Source organism: Pectinophora gossypiella, chromosome 4 (assembly GCF_024362695.1).
Source record: "Pectinophora gossypiella chromosome 4, ilPecGoss1.1, whole genome shotgun sequence".
NCBI classification, from domain to species: domain Eukaryota; kingdom Metazoa; phylum Arthropoda; class Insecta; order Lepidoptera; family Gelechiidae; genus Pectinophora; species Pectinophora gossypiella.
The window spans coordinates 12,611,751-12,633,958 of record NC_065407.1 but is presented as its reverse complement, the minus strand read 5'-3'; the positions used below and the strand labels follow the sequence as shown (position 1 = coordinate 12,633,958).

Here is a 22,208-nt window from a genome sequence, read left to right as displayed (position 1 = left end):
TATGTATGTCTGTTTTAACTTTTCACGAATAAACCGCTGAACTATGTATGGAAATAGATAGATAGATTGCAACATAGACACGAATATAAGTTACTTTTCAGGGATGGACTTATTATCCATCTTTTGTCGTGTCCTCAACAACCCTGGTGTCAGGTATATTATTGAGAAGCCAAAAGCCCCTGACATGGCTCATGAAACGACAACGTACTTATTTAAGTAGTAACGTAAGTAGTATAACTTAAGGGCCATATCTCACTAGGATACCATGATGACGCCACCAACAGTCGCACTACCTACAAAATTTATTCAGTTAAGTGTCTTTCTGAGGTATCGTTTATACAAATGCATAGATTTAGTTGATGGCGCGACTGTGGTTGCGCCATCATAGTGTCCTAGTGAAGTATGTATTACTACTTTTTATTAAAAAGACTAAGGGCAAAACTTACTACCTGCTTACTAAAGGGTCAAAGTCACAGGGATTGTAACCTAGAACCTGACAGAGCAGCAGTAACTGTCAGTCTTATTCAGGGGCGAAGGACAGAGTCCTAGTACGGCTTTGAAATAGACTACTCTGGCGCCATCCCACTCGAGTCAGATAGAACCAATGCTCTACTTTTCCCTAAAAAGTAACATGGGGGAACGCTACACAAGTGTGGCTTTTAAATTAGTGATGGTTAAAAAGACTATGCAGACGAAGACACGAGCGGAAAGCTAGTGCACATAATTAAAAGTATAAATTCTAATTTGATTCCACCGATGTAATTTACGAGAGGTTATTTGCAGAAAATTAAATCTGAATTTAATGGGACGGAATAAATTCAAAGGGCATTAGCGGTGGATCAGATTTCAATTAGAAAATAATTAATGGACTGACGGTGTCTCTCCGAGTAAAGACTAAATTGAATTTGCTCAAATCATATTATATAAGTTAAGAGTGGTATTAGGGAGTGAACAAAATGACGTGCGTTTTCGTTTGGAAAAATATTTTTCTGATTAACTTAGTTGGATTTTTCTTATCTGATTTTCTTATCTGAAATGCTAAATATAGTTTTAAATAATTAAGTAAGAAAAATTTACTAGACTCAATCTTATTTCAAAGTATAAAGAAGAAGAAAAAGAAGAGAAGAAGAAGCAAGAAGAAAGAGAAGTGGAGGATCTCCTCCACTTCTCTTTCTCTTGTGTAAAGAGTCACTTTTAAATGATGTTTCGCCATACAGTGATCCATTTTTTTTTACTCAAGATTTATTGTCACTCAAGATTTAAAATAAACAAAAATCACTCAACTAAAGTGTAAACGGAGAAGGCCGCTTAGTTAGTCGGATCTTTAAATTAGAGGGCGCAAAAACAATTATCCATATTTAATCTGTGGTCCTAATTGAGGTTCAAAACTCGCCGCCGGCGCATGTCGAGTAGTCCAACGTTCGTCATTTTATTGCAAGAAAAATATTTTTCTCTAACATACCTATCTTATCGTTTAATTACACTTGACATAAACATGATTGACGTATTTCCTGTTAGACTCACTAATTAGAGGGTTTTTAAAACTTTGGGTTTGTTTTAAACAGAACAGTAAGAAAATAGTACCAATTGGTAATGTGGTTCCTTCTTAGTCTTACATAGTTCTAACATCTACACCTATAGGAATGTACTCCTATAAGATATTTTTTTAGATTACCTCGTAAGAACTAAATATAATTATATTGGACATAGGTATAAACAATATTTTTAAATATTGCACATAAGCACAATTATGTATAATTAGGATATCTACGTATTCTAAAAAATAATTAATTAAACAAACAATAACCTATAGCGATAAGGCCGCCATTTGCCATGTACTTAGTTAAGAGACTTTTTGTAATTATTTCTTTTTATTTTGGTGCAATAAAGTGTATTTGTATTGTATTGTATTGTAACCTATTACGTATTCAACATAATAAAGACACCAATAAAAAACTTAGTACAATGTCAATGCATTATTTTTTCGAATTTACTGTAAAAATATTAAAGAATTTTGAATATAGAATATGAAATATCAGAAACAATTACTTATTATCATCCAATCAAACGATTCAGTGTCTTCTGAGCAAATGTGCAAAGCGGAAATACGTTGCAACAAAGAAAAAGAAAAGACTCGGCTTTTGAAAGTCTTCCAAACGGCTGTAAGTACGGTCACGAGCATTTATTATGTATACACTTTGGTACCATGTCACATTAACTTTTTTGACAAATTGAACTGTAAGTCTCACTAAATGTCAAATATGTTAGTGCGACAGAGTTCTGAAGTGGGTATATTATATTGCTCATGACTATACAACACCAGCAAACAACAGTAATATAATAGGGAGGTGCCCTAACTTCCGCGTAAGCCTATGCCAAGAGCTAAGCGTTACCGTTACCGTTCGTGCCTATTGTCGCGGCAAGCATTCTTATTGGAGTTGCCTCAGCCTCTCACCACGGCCTCCTCCAATCACAGCGGGCTAGACCATTGTAGGAAGTAGGCAGGTCGTATCGCGCATGCGCTTTAATGTTTTTGTTACGTTTATTGCTTGTATTATGCTCGGGTAAGTACTAACTTATTTAAGGCGAAAGGGAATGATCAACTTGCAGCAGCACTAATTTTTAATCACGCTGTCACATGTCTACTTTTAATTTTTTATATTACTAATGCGCGCGCATGTTTTGCTGTTGTTATAAAGATGGCATGGGTGGGAGTCTCATATCCCTGCTTTTAACGCGGTAAAAACCCGTTATTATGTATTTTAATTATGATAATAACCGCGTAAACTTAAAACAATGTAAAAATGACATTGTATAAAAAAGTCAGTAAGTCGCCAGGTTTAAGTAGAGATGGGCAGGACACTTGGCAAGATTAGAAGACAAAAAATGGACTAATGTTGTTACTGAATAGTGGCCAAGGGATGGTAGGTATGCGATGTCGAGAAGACCACCAGGCCGATGGTCGGATGATATTGTGAGATACGCCGAAAGCAATGGATGAGACTTGCATAGGACCGGAAAAGATGGTGTGAAAGAGAGGAGGCCTGTATCCAGCAGTGGGTGGATAAAAATATAATAATTTACTTATTATTACTTCAAATAGGGAGTAGCGTGTAGAACGTGAAAGATTTGTACATGAAGTACCTACTTGCAGTAAACCTCACAGTGGACCAGCGTTGTGGATTGAAGTATGTTCCAAATCCTCTCCGTTTGGTTGAGGGAAGGACTGTGTGCCTATTAGTGAACGTCTATCTATAGGATATTATGCTTCATGCTGCACAAAAACTACCTAGACACCTACATGATCATAACTTTTTGTCATTCATTTGAGGGACACACAGTATCAGAATCACCCCGTGATTATGCCACTTGCAACCGTGACTCCTCCTCAGTATGTAACGACTACGTACTCACATCAGTAAGTAGGACCCGGGACCAACGGCTTAACGTGTCTTCCGAAGCACGGATCGTCTTACTTTCGGGCAACCGTGTCGAAATATTGCGAGTGTCATAACATTCCTGATTTAAAGCGGTATCACTTAAAATCTCAGTAAGTTTCCGCTTTCAAAAAGGAAAACGACTACTCGGAAATCTTCATTCACAGGAGTCTCTCATTAGACCGTGATTATATTCATGTCACACAAACAATCAGCTTCCGAATACGCGCTACTATGGCGGTCGCGACTTTGTGACTTTTACTTTTGTCACAAAAACAAAAGACGACCGTCACGTCGTGTCAATTTCATTGTCATTATTGTGAACGTGTCATAATCCGTGACAAGTAGGCGCCAGATTTTTATTGTTCCCGAAGCTTGCTGGCATTCGAGACCCATGGGGACGTGATTCGGGTCCCAATAACGAGTTTTCATTCATTGTTCTCAGATATATATCTTGTGTTATTTTTAATAATGATGGTAATAAATTCGGTATTCACTGAACAGAATAGGTATTTTTAACTATTTTTGAACCTGTTATTAACAGGTTCAGTTGTGGCAAATAAGATCTTTCTTTCTTGTCGTTCCCTCACTGCTGAGGATCGTGATTGTGTGATCTTCCTCCACTGCGTTCGGTCCTGTGCCATATGTAATGCTCTTTGTACCTCTATAGTGCTACCTGATTGACCTGGTCCACCCATCTGATCGGCGCTCTGGCACGCTTACCCTTAAATCAGATATAGCACCAAAAATAGTTAAAAATATCAGGTTAGGTAAGCAGACCCTGTGAAAACAGGATAACGTTAGAGAGATGATTATGATGATCATGATCAGAATCTGATCTGCATTAGCAATAGATACTTTTTCTTTAAGCAGAGACTACGGAATTCGAATAGAATTCGAATAGAATTCCGTAGTCTCTGCTTACCTTGGCGGAAAATAGATGTTAGTTTATGCATGTAGTATGTGTTGTGTCTAAATACTTTTTCTTAAGTTTGTTTCAAAGGTATTAAGCAATGCATTGCGCACAATACAATACAATACAATACATCACCAGCCCATTAACGTCCCCACTGCTGGGGCACGGGCCTTCCCTATGGATGGATAGGGAGATCGGGCCTTAAACCACCACGCGGGCCCACTGCGGATTGGTGGTTATTAACGACTGCTAATGCAGCCGGGACCAACGGCTTTACGTGCCTTCCGAAGCACGGAGGAGCTCGAGATGAAAACTTTTTTTTTTGTGGTCACCCATCCTATGACCGGCCTTTGCGGACTTAACTTCAACAATCGCAGACCGAGCGCGTTTACCGCTGCGCCACCGAGCTCCTCATATCCCCTTTATTGCACGTTTCACATATAAACACAACACTAAAAACAAGTACAAATTTGACAAGAGAAGTACAATCGTCGGCCTTATTTTTAACAGCAATTTCTTCCAGGCAACCTTAGGGCGAATGAACTTGCTACATATTGAAGTCGGGGACGGTGCAATACGGGTATAAGTAAACGATGCAATATAACTTAAAACGATCTACATAAAACATACATACATAGGCATACATATGTATCATTATATACACACTTACCTTTATATGCGCAAATGTCAAATGGCAATATTGATGTGGCCATTTTGTTACAATTTATCACTTCAGGGCCCCGATACCGACCCCGCCGGCGTGGTCGACGATTTCCCTCATTCAGCGCTTATCGCTATCGACCCCCTAGGGTCGATTAATTCTTTCAAATATTTTTGCTCTCAGACGACGCCCTGAGCCGAGGTTCGCGCCCAACTGGGCACCCTCAGGCCTGTTGTCTGAAACGTTGTACCGGGTAAGAGCCTTCAGCACTCCCCATTTGTACGGCCAAGTAGTTAATGCCATCTGCGGCAAATCTACAATAAGTCTCGTCAAAAAAAAAGTTACAATTTAAACTTCCCCAAATCTTCAACCGACGAAAACCCCCGCTTTTATTATCGCACGTGTCATTCGTATTCGCATCATGTCATTAGGTACAATCAATAAAATTTTATCAGCGATTACGAAAATTGACATCGTAAAGTAATTCGTAATTTGGCTGCCATTAAATGCAAGTAGCAATCTGAGAATAACATTGTATTCGTTGACAATGAATTACTTCACGTACTCACGTGGCTTCATTCATGATAAAAGATAAAAGCGGCCAAGTGCGAGTCGGACTCTCCCATGAAGGGTTCCGCAACAGCAAGTAACGTAATATAAAGGTAAATTACGGTTTACGATTTATGATGTATTAAAAAAACTACTGACTAGATCTGGTTCAAACCAATTTTCGTTGGTAGTTAGTTTGCATGCTAATCTACATCATATATATTTTTTAGTTTTATCCTCCTCTTATTTTACCACTTTGGAAGTGTCTCTCGCGCAAACTATTCAGTTTAGAAAAAAATGATATTAAAAACCTCAATACCATTTTGGAAGACCTATCCATAGATACCCCACACGTATGGGTTTGACGAAAAAAAATTTTTTGAGTTTCAGTTCTATGTATGGGGACCCCAAAAATTTATTGTTTTTTTCTATCATTGCATAAAAATCTTAATGCGGTTTACAGAATACACATATTTATCAAGTTTCAACAGTATAGCTATTATAGTTTCGGAGAAAAGTGGCTGTGACATACGGACGGACGGACAGACGGACGGACAGACATGACGAACCTATAAGGGTTCCGTTTTTTGCCATTAGGCTACGGAACCCTAAAAAGCTCTCATTTGACAACAATGTATAATTTGATATGATTACCGGCCATTGAAAAGAAAGCCACCTTTTAAATGAAAAGTTTTCGAAACAAAAAAAACATAAGTATTAAGTACATTATATTTTATGTTTTATTGCACATCAGACAGATGTACAATGACCAAATTGGAGATGTCCTTAGAAAAGGTTTAGCACGATCTACTCTGAATCGACGTGCGCGTATGAAACGATTGATGAATGAGGAAGCAAGAGAAGTGTGTCAGGATCAAAGCAAATGGAATTCCATAGTCTCTGCTTACCGCGGTAGGAAATAGGCGTGAGTTTATGTATGTATTGCACATCAGCGAAACAATTATTTAATCCATATATTTAATGAAATGTTCATAGTTAATTATATCGTTCGATTTATCGTGTGGGTTGTGAGGTGGATGATCAGCCTCAGCAACTCTGGTGTTATTATGTCGTTGAAAATATTAAAAAAGAAGATAAAATCTGTTGGTGTACAGTCATGATGAGTAATATCATGTATCCACTTTAGAACCCTGTCGCACTATTATTTGACATTTTAATGAGGCTTACGGTTTAATTTGTTAAAAAGTTAATGTGACATGGTATATTGATACCGACTGATACCGATTGCACCGATTGTCGATCAACGGTTTCAGATTCATTTATGGCGTCCGTAAGGGGCCGAAGCAAAGTTGAAAATGATTACAAAAAGAGTCAGTGTAATTAATGGAATACCTAAATATATTGGATCGATGTCATAAGATGACAAAAGATTTTAGCGACCGGGTGTCTTAGGAAAATTATCTTGTCAATCATTTTTACCCGACTGGGGCGAAGGAAAAAGGAGTGTTTGACCGCTATGTATGTAAGCAATATTGTATATGTATATATGTAGTATGCACGTCTGTTCCAAGCTAACTTCTAAACTTCTTAAGTAGGTATTATTACTGAAGATAAAGAGATGGCTTGTTAACATAACCTCAAAACAAAACTAATAATAATGTCTGTCCTGGGGTTTCCCGTGCGTTTTTTTTTAAGACTAATATGTTTAAGAACACATATAGACTCATTTTAGATATTTTTGATGAATAGACGCTGTAATTTGGACTTAAATAAAAACTTGTATGGGCGTTCGCCATTGTTCTTTGAGAGCGTAATTTTTACGTAGTCGAGTTTTAGTATTCAAATCTATATTTTTTAAAACAATATGGCTAAGGCCCCGGGTCGCTTAAAACTTTCTTCTACGCCAACATAATATAAGAAAACTTAGCTATAAATAAATTAGGATTGCGAAGAGTACTAAAAAAACTAAATAAATAAGTACTTACCTACCAACCTGTACAATATACAATCTTCCCATTGAAACAACCATTCATGACTGTTATAAACATGAGAAGTCGAATGGAACCCTTCACTGGAATAAAATAACCATAAAAGTAATTAGCAATCTAAGGTTTTACAGCATCGTAAATAAATAAAATAGGAGCCGAGTCCGACTTCACATGACCTTATTCGTCAGTTTTTATCTCGCACTGATGAAGATATCCTCCACTAATTAAAAGTCTGCATTTACTTAGAATGTGTATCAATATGTATGAAGCAGTCGAACTGATGCAAAGTTTGAAGCCAAACATTTTTACGATGCGAAAAAGGTTAAGCCGTCGATAGGCCGATGTTACTTTGATTATAATGAACCAGTTCTAATCTCTGTTGGTACTACGGGGCGTCTTATAAAAAACTGATATTTAGTATTATAACAAAGCGTGTATTGATGATATGCCGATCAATTAGAATGCTGCCGCGGTGGGGTGTCCATCTAGAAGTGATGCATAAATAACACATTTCCCCTCAATTACAAATGGTCGGGTTATTCGGTAAAAACCGTTTTGCCGGTCGTAACGCACACCCCATGGGCGCGGCCCAGCAGGAGATCCCCGACCACTGTGTGAACTCTCCATTGCAATGTTAAGATAATACCATTAGTGTTCAGCGGCTAAACACTGTTTATGGCTAATTTGAGTCGCAGAATCTTAAGGACTGGAATTCTCTGCCGTCTTCTGTATTTCCAAATGCATATAACTCGGGTACTTTCAAGACCAGAGTGCATAGGCATCTTCTGTGCGAACTCGCTCCATCTTAGGCCTCGTCAATGCCTTTGGGCAAGTCTGAGGCCAAGAGCAAACCCATCAAAGGTAAAAGACAAAAAAAGTGTTTTACAATTGATTGCATTGTCTGCAAATTTTTGAAACGTTTACTTTTATATAGTCACGCCAGTAAGTAATCATTACCAGAGTAGATATTGTATGAAAAAAATGATCATAATTCCGATTACTTATTACTCAAAATAAATACATCTTGGAGGAACTGATGAGCGCTTCCGCCCGTGCTAATGCCGTGACAGCATTTTGGGCTGATAAATTATAAATTACGTTATAAATTTAACTTGTCATCAACACGAAAGAAGAAAAATACCTTAGCAACACAGTTCCTTATAATATATGTAAGTTTATGTTGCTTTTAGACCGCAAATAAAACAAATGGCTATCATAGTATGGTCAAAGTAAAATCTGCAGTTATATGAAATTAAGATCTTGTGAGTTGGTACCTACTGTTAGATAGAAAAGAATCGATCGATCTAATATCGACCGCTACTATCGACATCACTATGCCAATGAACGTCACGACACTAGGTTACGCACTTTGACAGAACGAATTCTTACCGCGCATTTCTAGACGATTGCAATATTGATTTTTAGATGAATTGCTTCGATATGGCCATTTTAACCCCCCTGGTAGTTTCTGTTCAATTCCACTTAATTCAATCGATCAAGTACATAATTGTTATTCATAATACTCGTATTTAGTGATTGTTTACGGGTTATACGTGTTACTACGGGTGATACTGCATTATAATTTATTTAACCGATTACTGCATAATTAAGCGTAATGTGCTTATTTATTTTCGCTCTATTTTTCTTTGTTGTTAACCAGAAATATTTTTTTGAAATTGGAATCAAATATCAATTTATACCTACTTTTACCGCCTCACCGATAAACCATTAAAAAGCGTTGAGTATGTGTTTAACTATTTGATACACAATAAAATTTTCCAGCTATTTTATTGAAAAAACATAAAAATGGAAAATACAAAGAAAAAAAAATACAAAAAACAGAAAATACCTTAACTAAACATTGTAGCAGGGATCCCTGCTTAGTCAAACAGGCCCCCCCTCGCCTCACCCGGCGCAAAGGTCCCCATAACACTCACCACGTTGATAAAATTGAATCTCATTATCAAATAATTCGATTGAACTTTGCTTGGCTGTCAAATACTTAAATTATGCTCACCGCTTGTTTATTAGCTTGTAGGTTGTATTTTTTTTAAAAAAGATTGTAATGTAATGATCGCTAATGCTAGTTTATAATATACTTTATATAAATAAAAACACCGCCTGTTTATTGATATTGGTAAGGCAGTAAGTAGAACTTAAAATCGACATGCAATGCGAATCTGTTTTACAATATTTATTCCAATAAAATCGGTGCGAATGTTAATTTTTCACACAATTTGCATATCCCGACCACCTTACAATGGCTGCGGGTGGCGCGATGTAAAAACCTACTTTTGAAACGTGAAACGATAAATCAAAGCACAAAAAATACGTGTTACCGCGGTCCGTTGTTTACACGCACCAACCAACATTGTCGCTACCACTAAAAACACCAGACTTGCACATGAAACATTTAAGGAGAAGGTATTCCAACCACTCCGTTTGATAATAAGATCCGATAAACATTAAACACAATACAACTCCATTTAATTTATTTTCATAATTCAATACTCCATTCTAAACTGGTCTTGAAGAATGCTCGCAATCTTGATATAAACCGTTTTAATCAGACTATAAGCTGCCCCTTAAGAGTCCACGTTGTAATAAATACTTCTCTTTCCTCATTACCTTACCGCCCAAACTGATGACATGGCGGCCGCAAAAACAGTAAATGACATTCAATAATACACGAACAACGGATTCACTTAGCGAAATTGAGAAATAAAGATATTTTTTGCAACCGAAAATACTCTAATTGATATTTTATTCAGCGCTTTTGCTCGTTGGGTGGCGAGCTGGCAATAATGTCAATAATGAAGTCAACACGAGGAGCAGACCATATTTTGTTCGTACGCAAATTTTTGTTTAATATGAATAAGTACTTGAAATAAAATTCGTACAAGAATCGAATCTCTTTTTATAGCCGATCGACAAGTCCTTACCGATTTTATTCCTTTATTAATGACTTAATGTACTTGCTACTATTAACCCAAGCAGATGTTACATATCCAATTAAAATTAATAACTTGATCGATTCCAAACAAATCCTTTCTAATCAAAACAATTGATTTGATGTCTTCGTCAAATGCTTTAGATTATACGTTTCATTGGATCGCAGACGTTTCCTTTTATCTCTATTAACTAGTAGTTGCGTGTGGCATTATTTTTTTCATTAATTATAATGTCTTTCATGACAACACGTATTAATTTGACCTACAGTAGGTACCTTGACTATGAAATGATAGAAATTAACATGAAGTTTTTTGGAGAAGTAAAAAGTATTCGGAGATAATCGCATACCTTTGGAGTAAAAATTTGTATCAACCCTTTCGGATGTCGGTTTGTGTTTTTTGTAGCTACAATTTCTTATAGGCCGAGCACTGATTGGATCGGTTTAACAGTGACAAAATACTTGGGGTACTGTTCTTTTGTGGGACGTTCAGTTTTGTCCGTGTATCGAGATGTGTCTCACGATATTTAACCTCTTGTCATTATTAAGACATCACATACCCGGTGGCTGAGATCTCCGTCTCCTGATAAAATATCACTCATTTATCCTCCTTTGGATAAATGAATGAAATAAAGTTTATTGTTTGTTCTGTTTCTCCCCTCCCACTCTGACAGTGTTTATTTAAATCGAACGGAAGAGATTTTATAGATGACATGTATCAAGTTTCAACTTACTGGACTAGATACTACTAAACGATTATATTTTATACCGAAATAAAAAATAAAACACATTTATAACGCCAATTTGAGTGGTATTTGATGGTAGTGGAAGAGGATTTCTTTCACCCTAAGGTTGCCTGGCAGAAATTGCTGTTTAGCAATAAGGCCGCCTATTGTGCTTATGTTTTTATTCGTATGTTTATATCCTTTGTATATGTCGTTGTGCAATAAAGTATTATTGATTGATTGATTGAAGAGGAAAGCAAACATACTGTGATCAAATTCAGAATGTTCAAAATAAAATGTTCAGCACTATCTTCTCTGAACCCGTGTGCGTGTATGAAACGACTGATGAATGTGGAGGAAGCAAGAAAAGTGTGTCAGGGTTGAAGCAAATGAAATTGCATAGTTTCGGCAAATCCCAGTGGGAAACAGGTAAGAAAATATAAATAGTTTATGTATGTATGTTCAATAGAAATGCCTGCTCAAGAGTACTCAAAATTGGTAAGCATGCATGAACATTTTGATGAGTGGTAGAAGCAAAAGTGGTGGGTCAAAAAGTATATTGGGTACAAACTATCAAATCCCTGTTTTTCTCTTATCGTCACATACATACACACATAATATATAAACTCACGCTTGTAATCTCGAATGGGGTAGCCACATCCACAAATAACCAAAGACAACTTGCAGCCACTGTTTATAGGATGTCCTGAAATCATGTCACCCATAACAATTGTTCATTATGTTGAAAAGGACACAATCCGTCTGTCGGTTTCACCTTAATCGTCAAAAACACAGAGCTTGTTTACCCCATACTTCATTAAACATACTCAAAATCAGAATCCGAAACCATTTGTATCCAAAACGCTAACAAATCGCTGTGCAGTCGTTCGTGAACGGACAACGGTCGCAGTTATTCTACCCAAGAACATTAATTAGAATCCTCGATGATAATTAATTAAATTGTAACGTCTGAGCGAATTTTCTCCTATCCCTCCGTCGGTGATCCCGCGGGCATCTCCACAGTTTATGGCGGTGGCTGTAAATGAACCATTTTAATGATTTTCTAATAAAACGTGATCTTCTCGAGATGGTCATTAGGCAAACTCGTAAAACGGTACAAGTACTGTGACATTTCCACGCTACCTTATATTCGGGAGACAGCTTAAAAATTACCTACAAGTTTCTATTAATTTGTTCCTACAGCTTTTTTCTTTACGACTGTAATAAAAAATAGATTATTACACACCAAAAGTAAGTTATTAAATTGATGAGCGGCAATATCCTTTAACAAAAAAGGCGTTAACCACGAAGAATGGATTCATATTTGTGTTTAATTAAGGAATTTTTATGCTATAAAAGGTAGTATCTAATAATGTGGAGGAAAAAATAAAATAACCCAGCAACCGTGGTTAGAAGGCGGGGCAAATAAAGGGAATAAAAGAATTCGGAAGCCTAAATAACACAGCTCCTTTGAAGTGCGATTGTGATTGCTAATTATAATAAAGGTATCATATTAAAACTAAAATACTTGTAATTTCAAACTCAAATATATATACTTATTATATATATATAAAATAACATAACACAACAAATATATTGCAAACAGGAAATATGAAAAAAAGAGAAATAGAAAGAGTACAATAGGGTAGTTTTCAACTAGTTGAATCAATTACTTTTTACTAAACGTCAAAACACGAAATTACTGTAGAATTTGTATGAAAAAGCACACTGTGACGTCATCTTGTTCTATCGTGTGGGTTGTGAGGTGGATTACCAACCCCATCAACCCTGGTGTCAGGGTTATTATTGAGCTGCGAAAAACCCCTGACCACCACTTACATCGGTAAATAGTAACCGGTACCAACGGCTTAACGTGCCTTACTTTTGGACAATCAGGTGATCAGCCTGTAATGTCCTAACCAAACTAGGGATCATAAAGGTGTTTTTTGTGATTTGTTGCCACCGGGATTCGAACCCGGGACCTCGGCATCGTGAGCACATCGCTCAACCATTGGACCACAGATGTCGAGAGTTTTAATAGCGGGTCCTCAATGACACGGTGTTAAGGATGTCCGTTAGGTCATCAACAATGATATCTCGGACTCATGGTACTACTGGTCGGGTGCTGTGTCCAATCTCACAGTAAGAGGTCCGGCGTGCTGTGCCTTTGTCAGCGCAACTCATTAATCAAGCTCGAATTATAAAGTTACTCCGTTTTATTAACATTCGATTCGGTTTGGTAATGTGAATGGTTTTAGCGAAATGTTGTTCGGATGGCGCTTGGAATTCTTGGAGTATACATAGTGGGTTCTATTTTTTTTACTAAAGAGTAGGTAGTTTGGTAAGACTACGTTTTACAAAATGTTGTGGAATTTAGGGTATACTTTTTTTTGACTTATTGTAGATTTACCGCAGATTACATTAACTACTTGGCCGGACAAATGGGGAGCGCTGGCTCTCACCCGGTACAACGTTTAAGACAACAGGCCTGAGGGTGCCCAGTTGGGCGCGAACCTCGGCTCAGGGCGTCGTCTGAGAGGAAAAATGTTTGAAAGAATTACTCGACCCTAGTAGGTCGATAGCGATCGGCGCTGATTGAGGGAAGTAGGGTATACTTGATAGCAGTCCTTGTTTCGGTTTTCTTTACAAAATTTGCGATAGCTCTGTTTGGAGGGCTCGTGGCTTACATCGTAGTGTCATGGGTTCCAAACCAATTAATAAGACTTTATTAGTTAGAATTCAAGTTATGATCCAAACTTGGATCCAAACGGGATCATAGGTAACTGACATCACATGGTTTCCAGAGTTTATGCCTGGTTAAATGGTATTAGAGTCGCCCCCTTATACATGGAACTGGGGAATGAGTTTTTTTTTTGACGTGACTTATTGTAGATTTGCCGCAAATGGCATTAACTACTTGGCCGGATGGCATTAACTACTTGGCCGGAAGGGGGAATAAGAGTACACCTCTTCCTTCTTCGGGAATACAGGCGTGATGGTGTATTCTGTAGGACACCCCCCACACTAGCGTCTTTCGAGCTTCGTCGGAATCCATTTTCACACTGATTGTACGCGACAGGAGCCGCGGCTACCCGACGCCAGCGCCGCGCACGCTCGGCGTTCGGCAGCCGGCCAGCGCTGGCGTCGCGTCGCCGCGGCGTCGACGTCGCGCGGACGCTCGCACGACGACGACGCTCGAAAGACGCTAGTGTGGGGAGTCTCTTAAAGAAAACTACACTTGAAAAACAAAAGAGTGATCCCCGGTGAGTGATCGGACAAACGCTGTATAAATTACAGCCTTACTAGACAGGGCCCAGAACAAGTTCCCAAACATGATAAGGCTGTACAATAAACATGGTCATAGACTGTGGGGTAGCTGCTGCAAGAATACTAATGAAGTTAAGAACCATTTTAGAACAATCATTAAGAAACAGGTCACATAATGTAGAATGCAGTGGTTCTGATCATAGTATCGAGCCCACTTTGTTGGAATTAAAAGTTTGTGGGAAAGGGAGGGGAGTATTATTTTTCATACGAGTGAATGGGAACGCGGCCCGTCAAGGCAGGTGTCACAATACATCTGCGCGCGCGCACTGACCGGCACGTGCGCCCCACCAAGCCTACCAGCCCCGCCGCGCACAACCCCTATGTCGTTAGATTTCTAACGCAAGATTTTATAGCTTAGGACGACTGCTGTAACAATCTTTTACGCTAATTTTTATTACCCTCTGTGCGGATGCATATTCCAGAACAATCATAAACAAATTACAAAGGAGCTGGCACAAGATAAATTGCTCTCCATATGTCAATCTCAGGTCATAATTGAAAAGTAAAGTTTACGTGCAACTTTTTTGCGTCATTAACAACATCGTGCGCGCGGCACGAGCGGTTGCCAATTTTATAAGCAATTTCGAAACAGGAAGCCTGCGCGTGAGACAGGCTGATTTCAATAATAAATCGGTGGCCTCACAATCCAGCGGTGGACAGCGTTTGTTCGGAACTCTAGCCTGAAATTATCGACATTGGCACAAAACGATCGGGGCGGGGACCAACGGTTTCTCGCAGGCCTGCCGAATTTTTATAGCGGTAGCAGGAATCGACGATTAGGGGGTTATTAAGCTTTGGCACTCCGTGATTGCACCACGTCGGTGCAGGAAGACTCCGCGCCTGCTTTAAACAAAGAGGTTGACCATCTTCTATATAATTAGGGCGCACATTTAAAACTGCCTCGAGTGCACTGCGTAGTCGCGCATTATGTAGATTCAATGTACAGCGAATCATTATTTTTACAAAGTACAAGTGCTTTTTAAAATAAATTGGTTTAACGGGACAATTTTAACCAGCGGCTTATGTGTGATGAGGTGTTTTATACCAAAAGTGTCGCGACAAGTTAAATTTATGCCATCACTCTTTTGGAATCGCTCCTTTGGGCTAAAGACGAAGCGATACTGTCCACCAACCCCGCATTAACGTCTATCAACCCGATTATTATCCACACCTCGAAATAATTGAATTACAATCTCTTTGAATCAGGAATTTGGGAAGGTTTAAATATTTAAAAAATGAAAAAAACAAACGAAAAACTTTAGGTTAACACCTCGAACGGGCATCGGCTTGTTAAAAAGCTATTAATAAAAATTTTGGACGTATTCCAATAAACGTTTTAACACCTTTTCCCTTAAGGTATCATTAGGGTTATTATTGCATGATCGGCGCCTCTGATCACATCCACAAACCTGGTCGAGCCTGGACGGGTCCGATTTTGTTAAATTGTACACCTCATTATAATGAAACTGTTGCCGTTATACTGTTTTTGTCATTTTCCATTAATTATTCCAAAGTCGGGAATGGTCGAAAAGAAAGCGGTTTTTACACTAATGAAATCAAGATTGCTGCAGAACGGTGCATACCGAAATTTCATGATTGGATCATTTATTAGATACGTATTCAAATAAGTGGAAGACGGTCGAGAGCCGACAGTCGGTAATTTATTAAGCCGTAAGTTAATAAAACAATCCGGGAGTTCATTAAAGGGCTTAAATTTTATCTGTGCAGTTTATGTTAACCACCGAGCGCGCAGCGGCGGCGGCGCGGGCGCCGACGGGGGCGGCGGGGCGCGGGGGCAGTTCGCCCGCAACCGATCCCCAATCGTACTAATTGGAACTTTGTACCAACTAATTAGAATAAGTTGTGACTTCTCTTACCGAAATTTATTTCGGATCTTCATCGCCGTGAAAGTGTTGTACAAAGATAAATACTCACTAATTAATGTGAAGGGAATGAAGTTATAAAAACCGCTGGATGTCACATTATATTTATGTTAAAATAAAGTAATAATATATGTATCTGAATGGACTGAATAAGCGCGTTGTAGTAAAAAATATGGAAATGACAAAATTATTTAAATTATATTGTAATATAAAAACATTACACGATTCGCATGCGCCGCGCGTGGCGCGGTGGGCGCATATCACGTATTTATATTAAGCACTTCGCGGACAGAATAAAAGCTACAGGTTTTAAATATTAAAAAGTCACTTTACAATGAGGAGGAATACGGATGTAACCCTTTATTTAAACAGCCAAATAATCGTATTGCCCTCATCATTTCATTCTTCTTCTATCGTGTGGGTTGTGAGGTGAATTACCAACCTCATCAACCCTGGTGTCAGGAAAATTATTGAGCCCCCAACGGACTCTGACATGGCTCATGTAACGACTACTTACTTAGATCAGCAAATAGTAACCAGTACCAACGGTTTAACGTGCCTTCCGAAGCACGGATCATCTTACTTTTTTGGACAATCAGGTGATCAGCCTGTAATGTCCTGACTAGGGATCATAAAGTGATTTTTGTGATATGTCCCCACCGGGATTCGAACCCGGGACCTCCGGATCGTGAGCCCAACGCTCAACCACTGGACCACGAAGGTCTTTACTAAAATAATAACAGTTTCAATTTACAAAATACTCTAACCGGATATCCCTAGCCACTAACATTTGTCACAATTCTCACGTTCGACGTTTGCTATCATTAAATCAGGACAAATTACGTGACAACCCCTAAAGGGTCATAGGGCTCCAACGGACATGAAGTTCCTGTAGTCATTAGCCAATGATACTGGCATTGGTCAAAACCATTAGTAGGCGACACCTTGGGTGATATAATAGGTGTATCTAATGATTAATTAATACATGAAGTTATTGTGTGAAGATATACTTTTAAATAATAATAATTTGGTTTACCGTTTCGTAAGTTTGAATTCAGAACTAATTAAGTAAGTACTTTATTGTTGTTTTCTTCACGCGGGAATCAAAACAAAACGAAAATACCTAAAGTTGTTTTGAATTTAAATTGTGTACCGAACCAAGACGATAACACAAAAAATAATTCTATTTATAACTTAATCTAGTTCTGAATTCAAATTCTGATACACGATAAATCTAATATCAAAATTTGCATTCGTTTGTATGTGGAAATGAAAATAGAAACAACGTGAGGCAAACGCAACCCCAACTAGTAGATGAATAGTGAACCTATATCGTATCTTGATGAGTAACTAAGCAATAAGTACACTTCAAATAAAAAAGTAAGACAAGTGAATCCAACTACAACTTTTTTTCGCCCAACCTTTTACTTCCTTATTCAAAATTCTGAAGGAAAACTGGCCACACAGAATTCTGGTAGCGTATTACATATTTTCGTCAATCGACTGCTATGCATCCTTGGCACGTATCGCCCCCGTCGAAGATCAGCCTTTGACTCTGGGAACCATATTAAAACCCTTTATTCCAAGACGGCTTGTGTCTACAGGATTTATCACTCGAATGATTATTTTAAAAGGTTTATCTGCATCTGCTGAAGATGTCAGGATAAGCCTGGCGTTTTGAGAAAATGGAATGGAAAGTATTGAGGGTAAAATTTTGTGATGACGTAAAAATGTGACTGAAAAAAAAAACTTTAGAGAGGGAATTTATCTAGGAATTTTTAACGACTAATAAAGCTTTTTTTTCAATTTAGAGTCTGATGCTGTGACCTCTGTGGTCTACTGGTTAGATGATTACCGGCAATATTATTATCCCGATATATTCTGTACATTGGCACGTTAAGCCGTTGCTCCCAAGCTGCTAGCCCAAACACATCCATCCTCCAACCTGGAGCAGCGTGGTGGAGTACGCTCCACACGTCCTCCGGTTGAAAGAGGAGGCCTGTGCCCAGCAGTGGGACGTATATAGGCTGTTTATGTTTATTATTATGTATTAATTACAAATAATATACCTGTGGATGGAGAATATTCAAAAGTGATGTACCTCTGACTGCCCCAATAGGCTACTTGACAACCTAGTCAAATGAGATACTTTTTATGAAACGTCAAAACAAAAGTTTTCTTTGGAATACTGTCCTGTGACGTCATCAATAAAAGCGGTCAAACGCCGTACTCATTGTTATTCGAAAATAAGTCGAAAAATAAAATTAGATTGATTTTTAATCGTCTTAGACTGGCTTCTATTTGTAGATTGATCATCACCAGCCCATTAACGTCCCCACTGCTGGGGCACGGGCCTTCCCTATGGATGGATTGGGAGATCGGGCCTTAAACCATCACGCGGGCCCAGTGCGGATTGATGGTTATTAACGACTGTTAATGCAGCCAGGACCAACGGCTTAACGTGCCTTAAAGCACGGAGGAGCTCGAGAGGTAAATTTTTTTTTGTGGTCACCCATCCTATGACCGGTCTTTGCGAAAGTTGCTTAACTTCAACAATCGCAGACCGAGCGCGTTTATCGCTGCGCCACCGAGCTCCTCAATTTGTAGATTAGCGTTTTATAATTTATCGTTGAATGCTTGTGCCAAGCAGTTAACTTGTTCTGCAGATAGTGGCACTGTTATCAAACACTCACAGGCCACATAGACTGTCAAGCAGCTGAACGGCAAGCTATGAAACAGTTCGTGTTAGTCAACACAAATAAACAAAAAGCGGTTCCCACAGTTAACTCATCGCATGATGATTTGCCAGATTGATATAGCGTTTAGTTGGTGTGACAATAATTTACGGAAGTACAATTGTCTACACTGTCGTTTATGTTTACTGAGCCACCCCTCGATTAGTTCGAAATAGCCGCAATTAGGCAAGCGTATGACATTCCCACACATTACCTTTAAATGGAAATATAGGAAATATACTAGAGTTGTGTGATTTTATTTTTAATACATTGAAAATTACGCTTGGGAAAAAATTAAAGATACTGTATTTTTTTTTTAAATACTTATTAGGAATTGATTTAGATTTATCACATGATTGTTTCGTGTATCGTAGATTCTGAACCATTCTATCTACTTCTTTTATGGCTTTCATGACTCATGTACCTAACGCCTACATACTTACATCAGTAAGTAGTAACTAGGATCAATGGCTTAACGTGCCTTCCGAAGCACGGATCATCTTACTTTCGGACAATCAGGTGATTAGCCTGTTATGTCCTAACCAAAATAGGGATCACAAAGTGATTTTTGTAATATGTCCCCACCGGGATTTGAACCCGGGACCTCCGGATCGTGAGTCCAACGCTCAACCAGTGGAGCACGGAAGTCGTTAGGTAATAACATTTTTCACAAAGTTTCTGTTTAATTATTGTCTTAAACTGTTAAACAAAGGTAAATTCTGAATGTTTTGATTTGATTTGTCCAATGGAAATGTTCAGCGGTGACGGAAAACATAGTTAGGGAACCCGCATTCCCGAGAAATACATTTTTCGGAGGTATGTGACCTAACTTTCAGTGACCTACTAGGCTGGTTTTCCCTTCGCGGGTGTGAACGTCAGACAGGCAGTCGCTTCTGTAAAGACTAAAGACCGGATCTGTCAAATCTTCAGGTTAGGTAATTGGACCTTGTGAAAAACGGGATAATGCTATCAGCCCTTTGCGTAGCCGAAACCTCAATGAAAGATCCTAAACCATCACTGTAAATTAAATATCTTGTAAACAACAAGCAAGTGCTCTACTTCGCTGCAGTATGTATGAGAACCAAAAAGTTTTTTAAATGGCGAAGTAATAACATCTTTAAAGCCTGTTTACAAAGCCGACAATCGCAAGCGTCACCAACTACATACTACTGTCAGTTGTACGTATCGACGAATCTGTCCGCAATTTGCCTTTGAGATCGCCGGTGATCAGCCTTATCAGTTCCGATAGCATCTACCGTGACAATTCCATCATTGTCCCGCCCATTAACGCCATTAAATGCCTATTAAAAAACCAATCAACACGCACTTATTCATCTGCCAGAGCAGACGACGGATTGGTACCAACTACTGTTAGTGAGGTCTGAGAAATTGCCTGTTTAATTACTAAGGCTATTGGAATTCCAGATGGTTATCGTACCTATTTTAGTGTAAAGGGCCTCTCCACATCTCCACGCCATGACATCTTAAAAAACGCAAGACTATATTCCAATAGGGTAGTCAGTACATCCACTGCAAGGTTAATTAAGTACACACTTCACAGAGCTTTTTGTTAGGTAGACTAACGTACCTCTCACATTGGTACCGTGAGCCGTTTTTTACACACTTATGACTAATCTAATGTAATCTAATCTCGCCTACAAGATCGCACTGCTGCCAAAGGCCTCCCCTTCTTCTTACTTAATCCTTCTTCCTCTTTTTTCTCTTCTTCTTACTCATGACTAAACCATTACCCTCCTAAGACCGAATGTTCTTTATAAATCCAAACCCATTGTTTAACTATTGTGCCTGGAAACCTCGGTCTTAAGAGGTTAACCTCTAAAATGTTTAATTTAAAGATTGCCTCTAAGTAAAAAATCCGTGAAAGTCCTGTTCGGAAAACACGTGACTTACGTCGTAGTGTTACCGGTTCGAATCTCGGGTTGGGCATGTTTTTCTTATAGATAATTCATATTACGTGGTTCCAGGTTTTGAGTCCAGTTAATGGCAATAGGCCAGCCTCCTATTACATATGGGACTTAAACATAGCTGGCGAGAAGTGGGCCTATAATATAAAGTATTATACCTACACTTCTGCCTACCCCTTTGGATATACAGGCGTGATGCTATGCTATGTCCGAGGATTTTCTTGCAGCTTCTTTTCCCCGGCTATACAGGTTGTGTGAAACTGCAGTAGTTTTAGGCGGATGAGACGATCGTTATGTGAAAATTGACGATTCAGAGTGTAACTATGTTACCTAGAATAAAGATATTTTTGAATTTGAATATATGTTGCCTCTATGTTTACGCCACTAGAATCATTCGACGCGCTCTATGCCTCAAAACCTTATATAAGTACAAACATCTACCATCATCCCTTTTTTTTTTTTTTTGTTTTTTTTTTTTTTTTTTTTTAGTGACTTATTGTAGATTTGCCGCAGATGGCATTAACTACTTGGCCGAGACATGGGGAGCGCTGAAGGCTCTCACCCGGTGACATATTAAACCTTTACGCCACGCCAATATTCGGTTTCGCCGTGACTAATTTTGTTAGTTTTACACCGCGCGGCGCCATGGCACATGTTGTAAAAACAAACACATTCCGTAGAACTAATGAGTGTGTAATTTTGTTAGGGAGGCTCTAGTAGGCGGTCCAGACCCTGACCGCAGGGGAATTAATTCTGGCCCTACATGCTTAGTCATAAAAATTGTGTCTAAGAAACAAAGTTGGTTAACGTATGTTTTTTTCAGACAGCGTCCGGCTAAGTATCAAGTTTTAATTTATTTAAACATGTAAGTACTTACTTACATTGGTTGTTATTTAAAAAATATTATCAGCTTTGTTTTGTAATTTATGTTTACTTACACTGCAACATGAGTTCGTTTTCTAAAGAAATTAGATTTAAAATCTTCAATAACATGAAACTTATTGTCAATGAATATACGTTTTACCGTATTAAAAGAATTTATATTTTACACCTATAAGAATTGATATTTTAAGCCGACTAGTACTTATGTGCTGTGAACTAGCCTGGTCAATTATTTTTAAAATTTTGAAAACATATTGAAAATAATCATG

General features: G+C 38.4%; 1 protein-coding gene across 1 annotated transcript in view; it reads right to left on the bottom strand.

The window, feature by feature from the left end:
• Window positions 1-22,208, bottom strand: part of LOC126366459 (uncharacterized) — a 49,689-nt gene that overhangs the window by 1,089 nt on the left and 26,392 nt on the right. The window lies entirely within an intron of this gene.